Raw genomic sequence first — 16,836 nt, forward strand, 5'->3', positions numbered from 1 at the left:
CTTAGTCTCTGTGCCAGTGTCCTTTCTGTTAAAGGACACTTTCCACCTCAGAAAGGAACTGAGGGTAAACATGGAGCCAGTGAATGCTCCAGTAAAGTGATTGAAGAAGTAACATGAGTGTTAACCGGGATGTCTTTCTTTAGTATTTCTGTACAGCCCAAATAGTATCCCTGAAGTCTTTTTAGCAGTCAAAATGAGATGACGAGCACTGTGTATGGATGGGAAATACAGCCATGCCAGAGGTAGAGAGGTATAAGCATGAGATCCTAGCATCCTGTTTCCCACTGGTCACCAAGTGTGTCTCATCTCTGAGTGAAAGTGCTTGCTTGGACCTGGGACACCAGAGGTTTCAAACAACTTGGTTACATGTTCTTCAGCTGGGGTTCCGGTAGCAGGTGCTGCTTTGTTCTTCATGTGGCTTTGCCTTGTCTAGTCAAATCTGTTTAACTCGGCTGGCTTGCCTGTTGTGTGTTGGCTTTCAGCATTTACTTTAGGGTCATCGTGCTTTCCAAATGTCGCCAGGCGATGTCCTTTTCAGACCCTGGCTATTTCATGGCCGCACGGCCTACCTCAAAATAGTTGCTGTCCCAGTTGTGTCAATGAATAGGATCTTGATAGGATTGACAGCTATAAAACATTCCTTCTGAACTCTGAGATGAAAGTGAGGCATCTCCTTTCTCCTTCTAGAGGGCTCATCTGCTGTGAGAGGAGGGAGATGATTTTCTGTTTTAAAATGTAACTCATATCAGGTATCATAGCAGTGTGTATAGCACCCCACAGCAGCATGCTGTGATGCCTCATGCTATGGGAAACTGGGAATATGGGAATGAAAGGCAACTCTGCCAAGAGGCGTCTGTCTGCATCGATAGGATTGTACCTATGACTCTTATGGCATTACCTGAATCCCACTGGTGGTACAGTGGAAAAGAAATAGGGTAAAATCAAGTTAGGGTTCAAATATTCAGATTGCAAGGACACTCCCTGGGTTTTGATGTGCGTGTTTGCTATGTTGGTGTAGCATAGGGAACAGAGTAGATTAAAGAAGTTTGGCTCTGCACTGCAAATATATGAGCCAACCTTGCTTTGGCTCCCAGCCCAGGGTGAAAAGGATGGCTGATCACCATGCTCTTTCGGTGTTGACAGCTATTGCTGTCAGGGACAGATGTGACTTGGGTCTAAGACAGGGATAACAGTGTGGGTGCTTTTTAGTGAGAAGGTAGATCTTAGGACATAATCTGTTCCACAGTAAAGGGAAACAACAGAAATGTGTGTTTTCTTGATGCATTTTTCTTAATTTTTTTTTCATATTTGTTCCTAGAATGCAAGGACATGGCTCAAATATGCCAGTACTTAACAGTCTTGTACTCTATCTTTGTTTCATCCAGTCTCATAACCTGTTCCCCGTTATGCCAAAGCCAGTTACCGTCCCTGCAAGAAAACAGGCAGTTCTGGGATACCACTGGCTCTGCTGAAACAAGTCTGCATGCTTGATCCTTATGAAAATGTTTTGAAGAACTGAACAAGAAAGCAGTGTAGGAGTTTAGTGAGCAGATTAATTGCATTCCTCTTTCAGGCTGTTTATTCATAGCCTTAACTTTTTTAAGGCAAAGAGGAGGCTATTTTTAGCTTGCTTTTTTTTCCTTCATATTAAACCAAACAACCTCTCCTCTTGGAGGAGAGGGTGGAGTTGGAAGGAAGGAAGGGTGGGATTGAAACTGCTTCATTAAATAGTTTCAAGATCATCAACACACAATTTTGTTTTCACATTGCAGTTCTGAGCACACAAGGATCTCTTTATGCTTTCCAAAGAGGGGAAGCTTTGTGTACAGAAGGGGAGAGTGAGGGCATCTGAGACAATGAAGTGGTTATGGAAAGCTTATGACTTTTGCTTCCTGAATATTTTTTTGCTAGTTACTTCTGTTAGGGTTAGTCTTACTTCCAAGGAATGGTGTAGCTTGGTGGTATTTTGCTCTTGCATTTTCCAGCTCCCAGCAAATGCCTTGTATTGCAAGATGAAGAGAAAGAATCTGCTATAAGCTGGAAGGTCATTCAGATGTTGCTAAGCTGCTAATGATGGATGTTCTCCCCGAGATCCCTGTGTATGTGTGGTAAGAGATGGAACCTGACCTAAAGAGATCAGACTAAGGATAGGAGGTGAACTGTCAGAAGGGTAACCAAGCTCTCTTGAGTCCTAGTATGTGTGTTTTGATGGTTTTATTGTAGGCTGCTTCTGAAGTATGGAGAGCAAGGGCTCTCTCCAGCAGCTTCTTTACTAGGTTGGTGTGAGTTTGGCTTTAACTTTCATATGATTACTGCAATGTGCTGCAGAAAGGGTTGCTGAATCCAGGGCCTGTGGGTCTAGTCTCTAGAAAGAAGGATACATACTTTGAGACTGGCCACTGCACAGCACAGCTGCTTTTCTATGTATCTGAGTCTCTCAGACCTTAATGTTGGTTCTCCGGCACCTGTTAGTTTTCTCTCCTTCTGTTTATAAGAGCTGAAGGATCTTTACAGTCAAGAAGAGGCCACAAAGATCATCAGAGGGCTGGAGCACCTCTCCTCTGCAGACAGGCTGAGAGAGTTGGGCTTGTTCAGCCTGGAGAAGAGAAGGCTCAGGGGAGACCTTAGACCAGCCTTCCAATACCTAAAGGCGGCCTACAAGAAATCTGGAGAGGGACTTTTTAGAAGGGCATGTATTGTTAGGACAAGGGGGAATGGCTTTAAACTGAAAGAGGGGAGATTTAGATTAGAGATATTAGGAAGAAGTTCTTTACTGTGGGGGTGGTGAGGCACTTGGAACAGATTGCCCCAAGAAGCTGTGGCTGCCCTATCCTTGGCAGTGTTCAAGCCCCGGCTGGATGGGGCTTTGAGCAACCTGGTCTAGTGGAAGGTGTCCCTGCCCATGGCAGGGGTAGATGATCTTTAAAGATCCCTTCCAACCCAAACCATTCTATGATTCTATGAATTGTGAAGTCCACCTCTGGTGGTGGTAGTGTGGAGAGCTGCTCATGCTGTCCTGTCTGACTGCACAGGCTACTCAAGGTTGGATCCTAAATTATATCTTCTTACCTTGTGTTCCTCTTACTGTGTGTTCTTCTGAGATGTTGGAGAACTGATGAAAAATAGAGGTTCCATTTGTAAAGAAAAAACACATTTCTGTTTTAGAAATAAACGACAAAAAAAAAACCCAAGTAAATCCTTGTTTTCCAGTACTAACTGGTTACCAAGTTACTGAACTCTGTGTATGAGCTCAGAGCTGAAAGGACAACCTGACTTTCCAAGCCTCAGTCCTAGGGAAGACTGTCTGCTGCTGAGGGGCAGGAGCACTTCCTGTGCACTCTCAGGTTCTCTCTTTATCTGCTTTCTTCTCCTCTTCGCACTGGAAGGCTGCTCCAGATCATGAGTGCTCCATACTGAGATTTTTCTAGAAGCATTCATGGTTGGTATATCTCATTCTCTGCCAAGATAATTCTACGGTTTAAATGGCTCTTCTCTTTTCTTGCTGCTCCCTTCCTCAAGTGTATTTGCAGGTGGTGATCCTGCCTGTTATCAGGCTGTGGTTTACCAGCTTAAACAACCTAAGCTTTCCTGTGGTAGAGCTCTTATTCTTACCAGCATTTTAGTGTGCATATTCTTGATTCAGTTAATCATCTTTGAATTTTGGTGTGACCAGAACTGCTCACAATAAGAGTATTTGGGAAAGGGCTGCTTTCATTAACACTAGTTTCAGCATCTAACCAGTAACTATGGCTTAAGCTAGATCATGTATTTGAGAAGGATCTTCTGGTCTTGCTTTGAAGACATCAAATGTCTTCAAATGAATGGTGGCTCTGCTCAAGGGGAGTGCTGTCACTGGTTGTTTACTTTGATGTTTAAAGAGGTACCTTAATTTGAATAGGCTGCCTTTAACCACTGTATTTTGAAATGCCTGTCTTTGTTAGTTTACAGAGGCTTTTATTATCAGAAATCTGATTTTTCTTAAAAGTGCTCTTATACTTGAAGACTGTGTAAAGCAATTAGGAGTTTGAATTCCAGAAACTGAGCATTCCTATTCCAAGAAAAGGTCCCTTTTAAGGTATCTTTGAGTATCCAAAAATGGCTCACTATCAACTTCCATCTCCGGATGACACTGGGCACTGCACCAGCAACAGTATATGCAAAGAATGAAAATAAAGTCCATTATTTATGACCCTCTCTCTGAGCTTCCCTGGCTTGTGTGAGGAGAGTGGAACTACTTGGAAATACTTTGTCTCCCCCTGGATTTCTGGCTTCTTTGAAGGTTGTCTTGATCTTTATGAATAATCTTTGGTTTATATGTTTGATTTCATGCCAGCAAACTAAATCCTTCTATAATGCGCATTCTTTCAGGCTTTGTATATCATGAAGATTTGAGGGATTTCTCCCACTGTTCGGTGTAGTGCCATTTTCCTTCTGCTGGCACTGAAGAACAGCAGAATGTGGTTTTGAGCAAGGCTCAGCCTGCCATGCATAAAGTCAGGGTTTGTCACCTGACTGTGCTTCACGCACTCTGTCTGTCTGTAAAAGGACTGCACAAAGGCTCTATCTGCCTTTAAGCTGGGGGCAGTGATGCTGTACTTGGCTCAGCTGAGCTCTTGTACTTTCCTAAACCCTTCTGATGACACACTCTCTCTGACTGCTTAGCCATTGGGCTTACAGTGATGGTAGCACAGGGCTGCTAGTGAAGATCAGCTCATGGTCCCCAAAACCCACCTGAAGTGATGACCTGGCTGAGATTAACAGTCTCACAGTTAGGAGTGCTCACCTTAAGATGCTGGTCAGGCTGGCTGTGGTTTTCTTTTTCATTCTTTGTGTTCTCCCAGTCTCGTTTTTCTGTTCCACACTGTCTCTTGTAATATACTCAGATTCAGTGACATCTAACCTTTTTGGAATAATGGACTGCAGCCAAACATGAAGTTTCTGCAGACGGAGCTCCTCACTTACCATACATTACTGTTCTCCTATTCAGGATGCACTTGATTTTGCTTATTGCAGGGGCTACAAACACTTATTGTGGCCATTTGTATGTGAACCATTGTGTTACTTTTAGCATAAGGTCTATTTTTCTTCTGCTTCACAGTGCCTTACACTAAAGTCTTGATTAAAGGTATAGTAATACAAATACATTTGTCCTAAAATCAATAGAGTGAATGCCCCATACCTCTTAGAAACTCAAATGCCAATGTATATAAGCTGCCTTCTGGATTTTAACTGAAATCCTATGAGAAAATTAGTTGCTCTTTCCTTCCTCTTCTCTTTGAGTTTTAGTCCAGAGCTAGATGATTTTGGCTATATACTTCCAGATGTTTAATTTCCATGATCATAATTTTATTTATAATAATTAAGAAATCTTTTTACAACGGCAGGTTTTTGCCTTTAGAAAATGCCTGTAAGCCCCTCCTGCTAGATTACACTGCCAGTACACGTGTATGATTTATCAGATATGTATGTTAAGAAAGCACGTATCTTTAAGTGCATTCATCTTCACTAAGATGGCAGCCACCCTTGTGCTCTGAGCATCCTTTACATCATTTGAAGTATATCATAAACTCAGCATTTAAAGTAACTTGCCATACATCCATTGTCCATGAATGATTTTTCACATGTGCAGTTATAGTGCCTTCTACCTTCTCTTTTCAAGATTTTTTGGGGGAGAAAGTGCTCTCTGCTTTTGAAAGTATTGTTTTTGTGCTCTGTCACATGTAGTGTTAGTTCACTGCGCAGTTCTCTCCTAGTCACTTGCTATAAACCTTTTAAAGTGCAATTACATCATTTATATACATTTGGAAAAGGAAAGGTGAAGATCTCTATATATGTACCAGTCTATTCTTGTTGTCCTCCATGGAAGCTAGGTAAAAATCAGGTGAGTATTCTGGAAAGAAATTAGCATTTGAAGTGGAGGTTGAGATTGGACACATTCTCATGTGTGCTGGAGGAGATGTTTCTGGAGTCCGCTTGCCTTTCATTGATAGGAATAATCTCTCCGTTTTAACAAATGACTGCTTCTGAGTCTTAAAGCAGCTTCCCCCTAGCTATTTGTTCTTGCCAAAGGAGGTCAGTGTCTGGTTTACTTGGAGTTGAGAGGTTAGCCCAGCCCTCTGTATTTGATCTCGAATGGGGGCAAGCAAACCGCCTCTTCTTCGGCATTTTGTCTGAATAAGGCTGATTTTATTTGTTTGTACCACAGCAGTGTTCATGAGCCCCAACTGGCAGCTCACACTATGCAAGCACTGTACTTCAGGAAAAGAAAATGGTCCCTAATCAGACAGGTTTCAGCCTGTGTGGAATAAATGACCACTGCATTAGTAAATGCTCCTGCCTGAATAGAGACTTTATTCTAGCTGTGCCCAACCCTTTCGGATGGAGGGAAGACACAGTTTATACTACAGGCTGGTGAGAGCTGTACTGTTTGTGTACACAGTACAGTTGGTCTATCTATAGTAGTTGTCTAACATTTCCTGGTTGTGGACAATGCAATAGGATGCTTCTTTTCCTGAGTAGGTCGTGGGGAAAGATGGTAATCAGCAGGGGGCTGCTGGCGTCCTGGTGAAGGTGGCCCACTCCTGACTGTGCTTTTCCCAGAGAACCCTTTGCAGATAAACAGGGAGAGGAGCTGTGGGTTGAAGAACAATTCAGTGGATTGTTCTTCAGCCTGCTCCCGGCCACCTGTGTTATGGGGCAAAACCTGGCAGGAGAGGGTAAGGGAACAACTCTAGGGTTCCCCTTCTGTCGGGCTGGTCAGTTAGGGCTATATGAGCTCTTCTGTCAGGCCATGGATTTGGACACCTGAAGTCTACATCATTAAGTACTATTTTAGGACTCATTTGCCTTGTTCACCAATCAGAAAGTATTTTGTTTTAACAGATATCTGAGGCTTATCATCTTTCTCTCTGCTCTTGGAAGATGCATTTAAACCCAGGATTAGGAGCTGAGGGACAGCTCTGTTGACATTAATCTAACGGAGAATTATTTTGTAAAGGCAAAAATCTGTCTTGTGAATTTTCCTCCAATGACTGTTCATGCTCTTAATCATCACTGAAGTCCTGTTTGTATTAACTTGCAGGCTGAGGAATACAGTGTTGCTCCCACTTGCATTTTGCTTGCACTTAAAAGGCTATCTGCAACTGTAAGGGCTGCATCTTGATTCATTTTAATTGGTGTCTTAGATTGTATAGAAGCTTGAGGCATGTATTTGCATTCTCCAGAGTGAGATTTCCAGTTGTCATCGTGAGAAGTGGATTCATTTTTGCAAACTCTGTGTCTGTACTTGGGTCTCAAGTGAGGTGCTGCAATCATTTTGATGCTTGAAGAAGTAACTCCACCACTAGGTTCAGATGCCTACAAACTAGCTGTCTGCCTCTGAGCTATGTGGACTCTCCTTCCATTCAGGAAAGAGATATAGGTATTTTAGGACACAGTTCATCTGACCCTGGTTTAGACCACTGCTTTAAAAACAGATGAACCCTGCCCTGCAGGTGCCTATTTCTCTCTGTTGACGTTAGCAGCAGTCTGGGTAGCTAGCACAGACACTGATTTTCAACATTTGCTCAAGTGAATCCCATATTAAATATTTCCAGTTTTCAATTTAAATAAGTATTTCAGTAAAGTGTAGCCCCCAACAAGCAAACACCTCCTGGGACCCAGGGAGCTGGTTGTATGCTTTAACTTTTTCTACTTTTAATCTCCAGCTCTTTATCTAGAGAATGAAAATTATTCCATCATGACAGGAACACTGGCCTTTAGAAAGCTTCTTTTATCTACACAAATACTTTCTGTGGTGTTTTTCCACTTTTGATTATCCATCTTAGAGCTGGATTGACTTCAGAAAGGCCTTGTGTGGAACTCTGAGGCACATTTATTTCTTTGACCAGTAAATCAGTATTATAGTTTCCTGGGGACTGGAAAAGAGGGTATTATTATGGAGTTATACTAAGTCCACCTTCCTGAATGCTACATTTCCAAGGAAAAGATATAAATCTCCTTTGTGAAGGTGAAGCAGCTAGGCGAAACAGATTTCAGGGGCCTTATTCTCTTTGTGCTTATGCTTGCTTGCTTCTCTTTTCTACCTTCCCCCATTTCCTCAGGTGCTATGGTATATTACTTAATCTCCTTTGAGGTAAGTCTAGCTTCTTTGTCACTGTATGGAGCACATTGGTATTCAGAAGAGCTTTTTCTTGTGTCAGAGCCAATATTTTATTTCTCTGTCACACTAACCTTCTTTGAACTCTTTGGCTAATATTGTTCTTTTCGTATGTCTTTTATGGACTGTGGTACATTGAGTATTGCTTCCCTCCCCAGTAATTTTGGGGGTTTTACTCATGACTAATACATCCATTTTATGAAACAATAAAGCCTATTTACAAAGGAAAGTGAAGCTGGTTACAGGGGCTTGATGGAAGCAACAGTAGGAAGCACATGCTCTCGAGTCATGTTTGTTGTATAGATGAGGTCTAGCACAGAGCAGAGAGCCACAAATTCTGTGGCTCTCCAGGATCCTTCTGGTTGTGCTCAGATGTTCTTTCTACAATCTGTCGGGGAAGACTTGTGCTGAGGATAGCTGGAAAGGGTTTAGCTGGGCAGGGGGAGGAAGGGGCGGCAACGAACTATGGTCCTGTTTTCCCTACTGGTGCTAGAGGAGTGGAAATCCCAGCAGCTTTGTCACATCTGTGTGTCTTTTTTTCCTCCATCATTCTTTGCCTGCTTGCACTGCAGACTATTTCAGGTAGAAATTTTATTCCTGCAATGACAGTACAAATGATTCTCCCCAACCCCACTTTTTTGGGGGGGGGGCTTCTCTCTGCATTCTACAGTAATTTTAGGAGACATAGTTGGAGTTTCAGTAACTGGCTCTAGTTTTCATGTTACTTTTCTTCCCTTCCCTTCCCTCATCGCCTTAGTTATATAGTTTTGGCACAATCTTATTGTCTGCATGTTTTAGAAGGCTAGGAGTTCATGTAGCATGCAAGGGAGGAAGGATGATTTATCTGCATTTCGAGTGTTTATCAGTGTTTTCACATGTGGAAGCTCTTGTTCCATTTCTGCCAGGATCTTCTTATCCACAGCAGATTTTGACCACAGAACTGACATTTATGGGGTATAATACACTGAGCACCAGGGTAGTTGGTGGGGTGAAGAGGGCATCTGACGTGCTGCTTTGATTCTGGTCTGTATACCTTGAAGTTTTAGGGAGAAAATATGCTGGGTTGCCTAGGTATTATGGTAGGGAGGGATTAAGAAAAGTGGACAGCTCGCTGTGGCTGTCAGAAGAAATGTTCATTTTCATTTGTCTAGGAACATTATTCTGGAGCCCCCTTGCTTTTGTCATAGATTAAATGTGACTTGACATATTTCTGTGATTTTGACATAGATTAAATGTAGTCTCTCTGGATTTCATCTCATGTGCGCAGGGCCTGGGTGAAATGGTGACCTGTGATTCAGGACTGGTGTTGTGTGTGTGTTGTAGCATCTCGTTAGTAGAGTTGTCTTGTTCACGGATGCTCTCTTAAAGGATACATCTAACGTGCCACTTCTGGGCCACTGGGTCACTGATTCAAGAGCTTCACTCAGTGCTGTTGGTTATTTGCAGTGCAGTGCAAAACACACCTTCAAAATAACATCTATTTCACAGCAATCCACATCTTGATAACTCTCAGCCTTCTATTTAATCCAGTCTCAGTTTTGCACCTCCCCGTTGGTGCTCTCCTGGCCATACAAGAATGCTGTCCAACCAAAACTGGGAATGATCACTCTTTGTGATCAGTGGGCTGTTCAGAAAGTTTTGATTCTCTGCGTTGAAAGTGACAGAAATCTAGTGCATAGGTGGCAAATCTGGCCACCTAAGCAAACAAAACCGCTCAAGGCAGCAGATTTTTCAAGATGAAGTAAAGCTCTGACAGGAAGGGAGCAGTAGGAGAGAGTCGTTGGTGCTGAAATCTGACAAGTTAATTTATTTTTGATGTTTTAATTGGATAGGTTGGGAGACAGGGAAAGAAAAGATGGTGGTGGAGACAAGCAGTCCGAAAGAGTCATGGAGTCTTGGGAAAGGGGGAGGGAAAGCAATTGTAAACATGACCAGCAAAATAATCTACTTCACGTGAAGGGTCTATTTAAATGTAAATTACCCAAAGTGATTTTTTTCTTTTTTTTTTTTAGTGGAATTTTTGGCAGCACAATGTAGAAAGACAGAAGTACTTTTCCCCTTGTTCAAATATGTGATGCAGATAGCTGTAGAGAGCTATAAACAGCCCCATCTATCTCCTCACACCCACTTCTTTCCTTTAGGCTCCTTGGAGCTGTTCCCTGCAGCAATGCTTCCAGGTAGTGACAGTTAGGATGTTCACTTCAGTCACCAGAGCCCTGTCAGGGCCAATTAGCATCCTAATGACTGGCATGTACCATCTTGATAGGAGTCTGTGCTCTGTACCAGGGGACTTCCCCTCTTAAGAACCAGTCTTGTCTCAGCTGGCCCATACTGGTCGTATAAACCTGGTTTAAAAAAAAAAGGAAAAGAAAATTTCCATTTCATCTTGTCTTCTGAGACCCAGGGGCTGCAGCACAGAACAAATATACTGTCCTTTCCTTTTGCTGGAAATGATGAATCTTGGCTTGGGGGAGGGGACTTAAATGAAACTGCTGCTCCTACAGTACTGAGGACTTTGGGAGCAAGCTTCAAGTGAAGTTAAGCAATGCAGTACTCATTCTTCAGAGCTGTGTTAGATAAGAGCAATCAAAGCCCCAGCTACATAGTCTTTAAATACTTGGTACCTGTCCAGAATGAGGACTAGAGTGGTACTTTCCTAAAATGACTTCTCCCTGTTGTTTGGAGGTCTGCTGCAAAATCCACTTTGTGGTACACTAGCACTTGCAGTCAGAACGGCGCCTTTGTCATTCAGTCAAACCAGGGCTGAATGCTGTGCAGAGATTCGTTCTGTAGCACTGGTGAGGGCATGCAGGTGAGGAGATTGAGGGGAGGTTTCACAGCTCCTCAGCAAGGTCATAGTGTGGTGGATTGTCCAGGGTGTAAACCTGCCACTCTGGCACCCTTTATCAGCGTGGAGATTCTTGAGGCTTTGTGCTATGCTGTGCCAGACTGGAGCAGGGACATATCCTCTGGTAGTTGCAGAGTTAAATGCTGCAGCATTGAAATCACCCCATTTCTATGCCATGTTTTATTGTTTAGTGACAACAGAGTTTCCTGATTTCCAGCCCTAAAAGACACTATTCCTTCTCGTTAACATGGTGTTGCTGTCTAATCCTGACATGTCCTAGCTCTTCAGTGGCTTTAATGAAATGCTGTGGTGCCAGGGCCAGCTGGTTGGCACATTGTGTTACAGCTGGCACAGCCAAGCTGGGTCATCTAGAGGGAGAGGTCAACAGTTTAATGGTTCTTAGGAGGAGCCAAATCACCTGCAGTGCTAAATCAGGCCAAAGAGTGGGTGAAGGACAGTGTATTACTGTGGCTGGAGTGAAGCTGCAGTAGAGAGGATTTCAGTTTATGGGGCTGTGGACATAGCACCTTTCACAGGTAGCATTACAAACTGTACTATTTAAAATGACATTGCTAAGATTCTGAGGACAAAAAAAGTTTTCTTCCCCATTAGTGATGGAAATCCTAAGTGTGAACTCTGGAGAGCGAGTGAGCAAGAATTACTATTAAGGTCGTAACTATTCTTGAAACACACACAAAAAATATCTCTGCCATCCCCCAGCCCAGCCTGCAAGGCTGAAAGACAGCACATTAACATAGCCACATGGTGCATATGTTATTTTTAACGTTGCCATGAGAATTTTATCTTTTCCTGAAATTTTTGAATGGCGTTTGCATTTACTATCAGAATGCTGTCATAGTGCCATCATGACTATTTAAATTCTAATCTGATTTTTTTGATGTGATCTTCTGTGACATCACAAGAACTTGATAGCTAAGAAGGCTGCAGGTACACAGGCAGGAACACTGGTGTTTGAGTATTTGCATTTACCTCTTGTCTCTTCTGGATGTGTCACCAGCAGACCTAAGCCTGTGTTCTGGAGCCCCTTTTCAGAAGTGCCACTTCAAATGCCATGGTATCTTACAATCTGGTTTGTGTGCACTGAGCCTGTTCTCATTGTGCACAAGGTATAGTAAACCAGCAAGGCTGACATACTGCATGCACACAAAGTACCCAGGACTAGAATAAGCTCTACTAAAATGGCTCAATGATTTGAACTCTGCCTCTTGCGCTCTTATGTGCATGACTTTGTAGATATCTCTAAGGCTAAAGACCTCTGTCCCACTTTCGTGGTCCCTGAGCATCCCCAAATCTGACATTATAGGCCTCACAAGATCACAGTATGCTGCTTTCTCTGGGTCATTATGTGTTAAACCCTACTCAAGGTCACACTTAGTTTTTCTTTACAAACATGAAGGTCAAAAACTTAACATAAAACATAACCTCCAATGAAAGAGTGATTATAGTGATCTATCTTGAGAAGTTGAGGTGCTTAGTCAAGTGAAGATGACATGGGGAGAGCTGGCAGAACTGATGCAACGGATGTTAACACGGCAGTGTTTCCCCACATTAGTCTGCCTATATACCTAATCCTGACCAAGAGCTATTCTACCTCCCCCTTCAGAGTAAGGAAGTGGCTAGGTTCCTGTGGGCCGTTTAACAAGTGGATAGTGCCCTGAAGCTTCCCAAAATGTGTAGGAGAAGAGAGTGTGTAAGATCCCAGGTAAAGGTTCAGGGGCTCCAACACAGATTTTGTCAACTATGCACATATATCACCTGAAAGCCATGGACTGGTTAGTTGGCCATGCTTCAGAGAGGGGCAGAGCCACAGCACGAGCCAGTCCTCCTGTACTGGTGGAGCTTCCCAGCCTTCAGAGCCACCTGGTTTCTTAGAGGAGAGAGTTAAGGGTACAGGGCTGAGGCTTGAAGGTGGTCCCCAACTGCTCAGAGAAACACAAATTTCGTCGGTGTGACTGTAGACATGTCTATTGTGGCCAGATCTGCAAAAATCATTTAGATCTCTAACTCTCACCGATCTCAAGAGGATTGGGTGTCTACATGGCTTTTTATACCAAAGCTCTACCTGCTTCAGTTATCCTTTTGCAAAATCGATAAACTACTATTTCCTCTTTTCACATCCCAGTCTGGCTCTGTAAAGATGCCACGTATTTATCCTGAGGATTTGTTTTTAAAACAGTGGGGACATGCTCTCAGTTGGGTAATGGTTGCCTTATGTCAGAATGCAGAGCTGTCACTCAAAGGTTTCTGCTGAAGCACATAGTCAAAAGACAAAGTCTGCAGCTCTAAGTACTGTGTGGTCAAAGCAATAATCTGAACACACTGTGGTTTCCTGTAGTGTAGGACAATTCCCAGAGATTAGTGTAAATGTAAAAGCCTGTCTAGTGGAAGCAAACCACAGGACTGTGTGATTGCATTAGACATTTCAAATGGCTGTGTAAAGGCTTGGCAAATGCATATTTTTGAAACACATTTATTCTTGGTGCAGCTCAGATCTAGCTCAGTGATGAATTACTTTAAACTTGAAAATGAACTCTTTGTCCTGGTGTCAGGTTGGATTGTAATCTTAAAGGTGACTTGTAACAGAAAACAAATATTTATTTGGCTCGTGACTATTTTCATCATATAATGGGTAAAGAGAGCACAAAGAGCAGATACTTACTGAAAGAGTCAGTGATGGCTGGAGGGCTACTAAAATAATAATTCTTCCCCATCATTTCCAAGTATCAGATCCACGCAGTTCTTTGAGACTTGTAAAATTTGCTTCTAAGTCAAGTTCCTTTTCTTTCATGTCCATTTCAATTAAACGTTCTGGAAAAAGCCTTTATTTGTTTCAGAGTTTCAGTGTCCTTTCCAGGTAATATGCACAAGCCTGCAGTGTCTATTCCCGGGATACTTGTGGAGGAGACTTGCTGTTGGGTTTGCTGGTTACTGAAACTGGCTGCTAAAGAGGTAGGAAGTGGAGAGTTTAGGGTTAAATTTCAAATTTCTCCAAATACATGGAGGGAAGAAACCTGCCATCACCTCACTGCACTCAGCTATTTCAATTGCTGAGACTGATTTTAATCTCAGTTGTTGTCCATATTTTTTGTTCTGTACAACTTGTTTTGTACACAGTGACTGATAAGGTCTTGTCCTAGCATTGTTAATGTAAATTAAACTTAGGAACTACATGGCCTGATATGATGGCTGATTTTTGTCCTGAAGTAAAATATCCACCCAAGCATTTACACTTTCTGAGGTGTAGAGTAGGATGTTTTGCATATTTTCCCCTCCACCCCCATGCTTATTGCCTTTTTTCTTTTTTTCCATTCACTCCATGTATGTATTTGAAATATTTGAGGGGTTTTCATGAATCATTGTGGAGTTAACGGGTGTACCTTGTGGTTATCAGGTTAAATGTTTTGTCATCAATAATCTTTAATATCAATAGTGAATTAATAACCTACGCTCAAGTCTTTTATTGAATTTGTGGTCCGCATAATTCCTGCTGTGGTGTTGGTGCATGGTGTTTAGATAAAATCTTTTGGAGGCTGAAATGCAGTCTCTGACTTTGACCTTGGGCATGTTGTGGGCAGAGGTGTGGTAACAAAGTTCTTGGTCTGCTCAGCTGAGTTGACTGCTACGTAGCTTAAACTCCTGTGGTCACTGGAGGTTAAGAGGACACGTGAAATACTACCATCACATACTTTGACTCGGCTAGCACAGTTTAACCTGCTTGGTTTTGTGTAATTTTCTGATGGACCTGACACCCTGACATACATCTTTTGGGCAGTCACATCTGTATTGTGAGGCAAGCTCTGGGACTACTGTGGAAACTAGCAGTTCTGCAGTGGTTTTGCATGAAATATTAAAAAGAAGTGTGTTTGGTTAGGTACAGAATAAGCAACAAGTTCCAGTGAGTAGAACTGCTTTTCTATTAAAACATATTCATTCTCTGGTTTGAGTATTTTCAACTGCCTGCAGATTTGTTGTGAAACAGTATGATGCACTCATAGCCAGCAAGGAGAGGACTTCTGAGCTTGGTATTGGGATCAGTGTGTAAGATGGAGGTCTCTGCGCCGGGGTTCTGGGATGGGATTGGTAGCAAGACTGCCATGCAGCCTGTAGTGTGCTGATCTCTTGGTGAAGAGCTGCTGAGATATGGTGGTCATGTCGCTAATGAACAACAGGAAAGACTACTTTTTTCTCACTGTTCTTACACTTCTTGAGCTCTCATCCTGAATAAAGATTCTTCAGTTTAGAGTCAGATGGACTAGTTCCTAAGCCTCACTCTGTGCAGCTCTGGGTGGCCTGAGAAATAAACGGGAGCGTAGGGGAATGGTTGCCAGAACATGAGCTTTGAGGACCATGCTCTATTGTTGCAAATTATATGAAAGTAGATTGGTTTCTTTTCTGTGTCTGGGAGGGACAACAAAGAACTTAAATGCTGTCACTGGCTGCCTGGAAGGCAACTGTGCCCTTCCGCTCCATTGTGGCTGGCTGGCTGGCTGCAAGCTCAGACATAACTTAAAATGCAGTCATCCCAGGTTTTCCAAAGTTAAGGCTCCAGGGCATAGTTCTGCAATAGTGATCCACAAAATTTGTAGCTGTGCAGTTCATTCTAGTCTGTGTGGCTCCTGAGACAGTTCATGGTCTGTCAGAGCTGCATGTTTTTTGTCTGTTCCCAGAATATGGTTACAAGTACTGTATTTCTGGCTTCTTATTTTGAACATTTTTTCTGCCATCTCACAGGGCTTCTCTTTCCACCACCCAAGTGCAAGGCACTCATCTTCATTGTCATATCCTACCCCTGCTCTCCATATCTTGTTCAGTGCAACACTGAGACATCACCCCTATCTGCTCTGTCAGTCTTGAGTGCTTATTTGTCACACACTTTCACAAAGCCTTCTTCATGTTTTCTTCCGTGTCGTAACAGGCATCCAAGAAGAGTGCTGGTTAAAGGTCAACAAAGCTGACAACTTTTCTCATTCTCAAACTTTTAGTTCTCTTCTGTGCCAGCAACAAGCTGGGAGATCATGAGACAGCTGCTGCACAGGGACAGAAGCCATCTGTATCCCCCTTTCTTTGCCTGTGGCAATACCCTGTTGCTGCCCAGGAAGGAGGGGGTGTGGAGGGTGTGAGAGCACTGCCTGCCCTGGCTGGTATGGTCCCTGCTGAGCCATGGTGCTCCTGTTCCTCCAGCAGCAGCAAGGATGCCTCTGCTCAGCTCTCCTCAGTGTTCAGTAAGGGCTGCCCTGCTAAGAAGCTTGGAGCTGGCAAGTGATGCTGTCATGACGGTCTCCTTCATGAGCCTTCCTCACAACTGTCTGCATCTCTTCCTGTCCTGGGGACTTAGATGACAAGCCCTTTTGGGGCAGGGACATCATCCCCATAACTGTGTGCCCACTGTGTTTGGTAAGGTGCATAGGAAGATACGCAGGAACTTTGAGATACTGCTGTGGTTTAAATGCTCAACAATTCCTTCAGCACTTCTACTGCTGGTCACTATATGTTTGATTCAGCTCTTTGTCCTCTTCTCTTGCCCCCCCAAATCATAGCGAAATTTAAATTTTGCATAAGAGGGAGTGCATGTTTCCTTATCAATGAGAGAAGTAGTGCCAGCTGTGGTTTCAGTACTGGTAGCAAACACAGCCTCCCTAAAAGAGAATTTTTTTCTCTTCCTCTCCCTTGGCAGACAATTTTATGGACTTATTTTTATCTCATTATGTTTTATATGCTTCAGTTGTTTGTATACTTTATAAAGCCTCTAAAGTAGAATTATTGAATAAACACCCTAATGTTGGGCCCATGTGTTTCTCATGGCTGGCTT

General features: G+C 42.9%; 1 protein-coding gene across 3 annotated transcripts in view; it reads left to right on the plus strand.

The window, feature by feature from the left end:
* TSPAN4 (tetraspanin 4) overlaps positions 1 to 16,836 on the plus strand; it is a 456,092-nt gene that overhangs the window by 74,804 nt on the left and 364,452 nt on the right. The window contains exon 1 of one of the 3 annotated variants that reach the window (XM_030482721.1): positions 2,044 to 2,108. The exons of the other annotated variants lie outside the window; for them this stretch is intronic. The gene's annotated coding sequence lies outside the window, so the exon portion shown is untranslated. Of the gene's footprint in view, positions 1 to 2,043; positions 2,109 to 16,836 lie in introns of those variants that run through there. 3 annotated transcript variants of the gene reach the window in all.

Source organism: Strigops habroptila, chromosome 4, assembly GCF_004027225.2.
Source record: "Strigops habroptila isolate Jane chromosome 4, bStrHab1.2.pri, whole genome shotgun sequence".
Lineage (NCBI taxonomy): Eukaryota > Metazoa > Chordata > Aves > Psittaciformes > Psittacidae > Strigops > Strigops habroptila.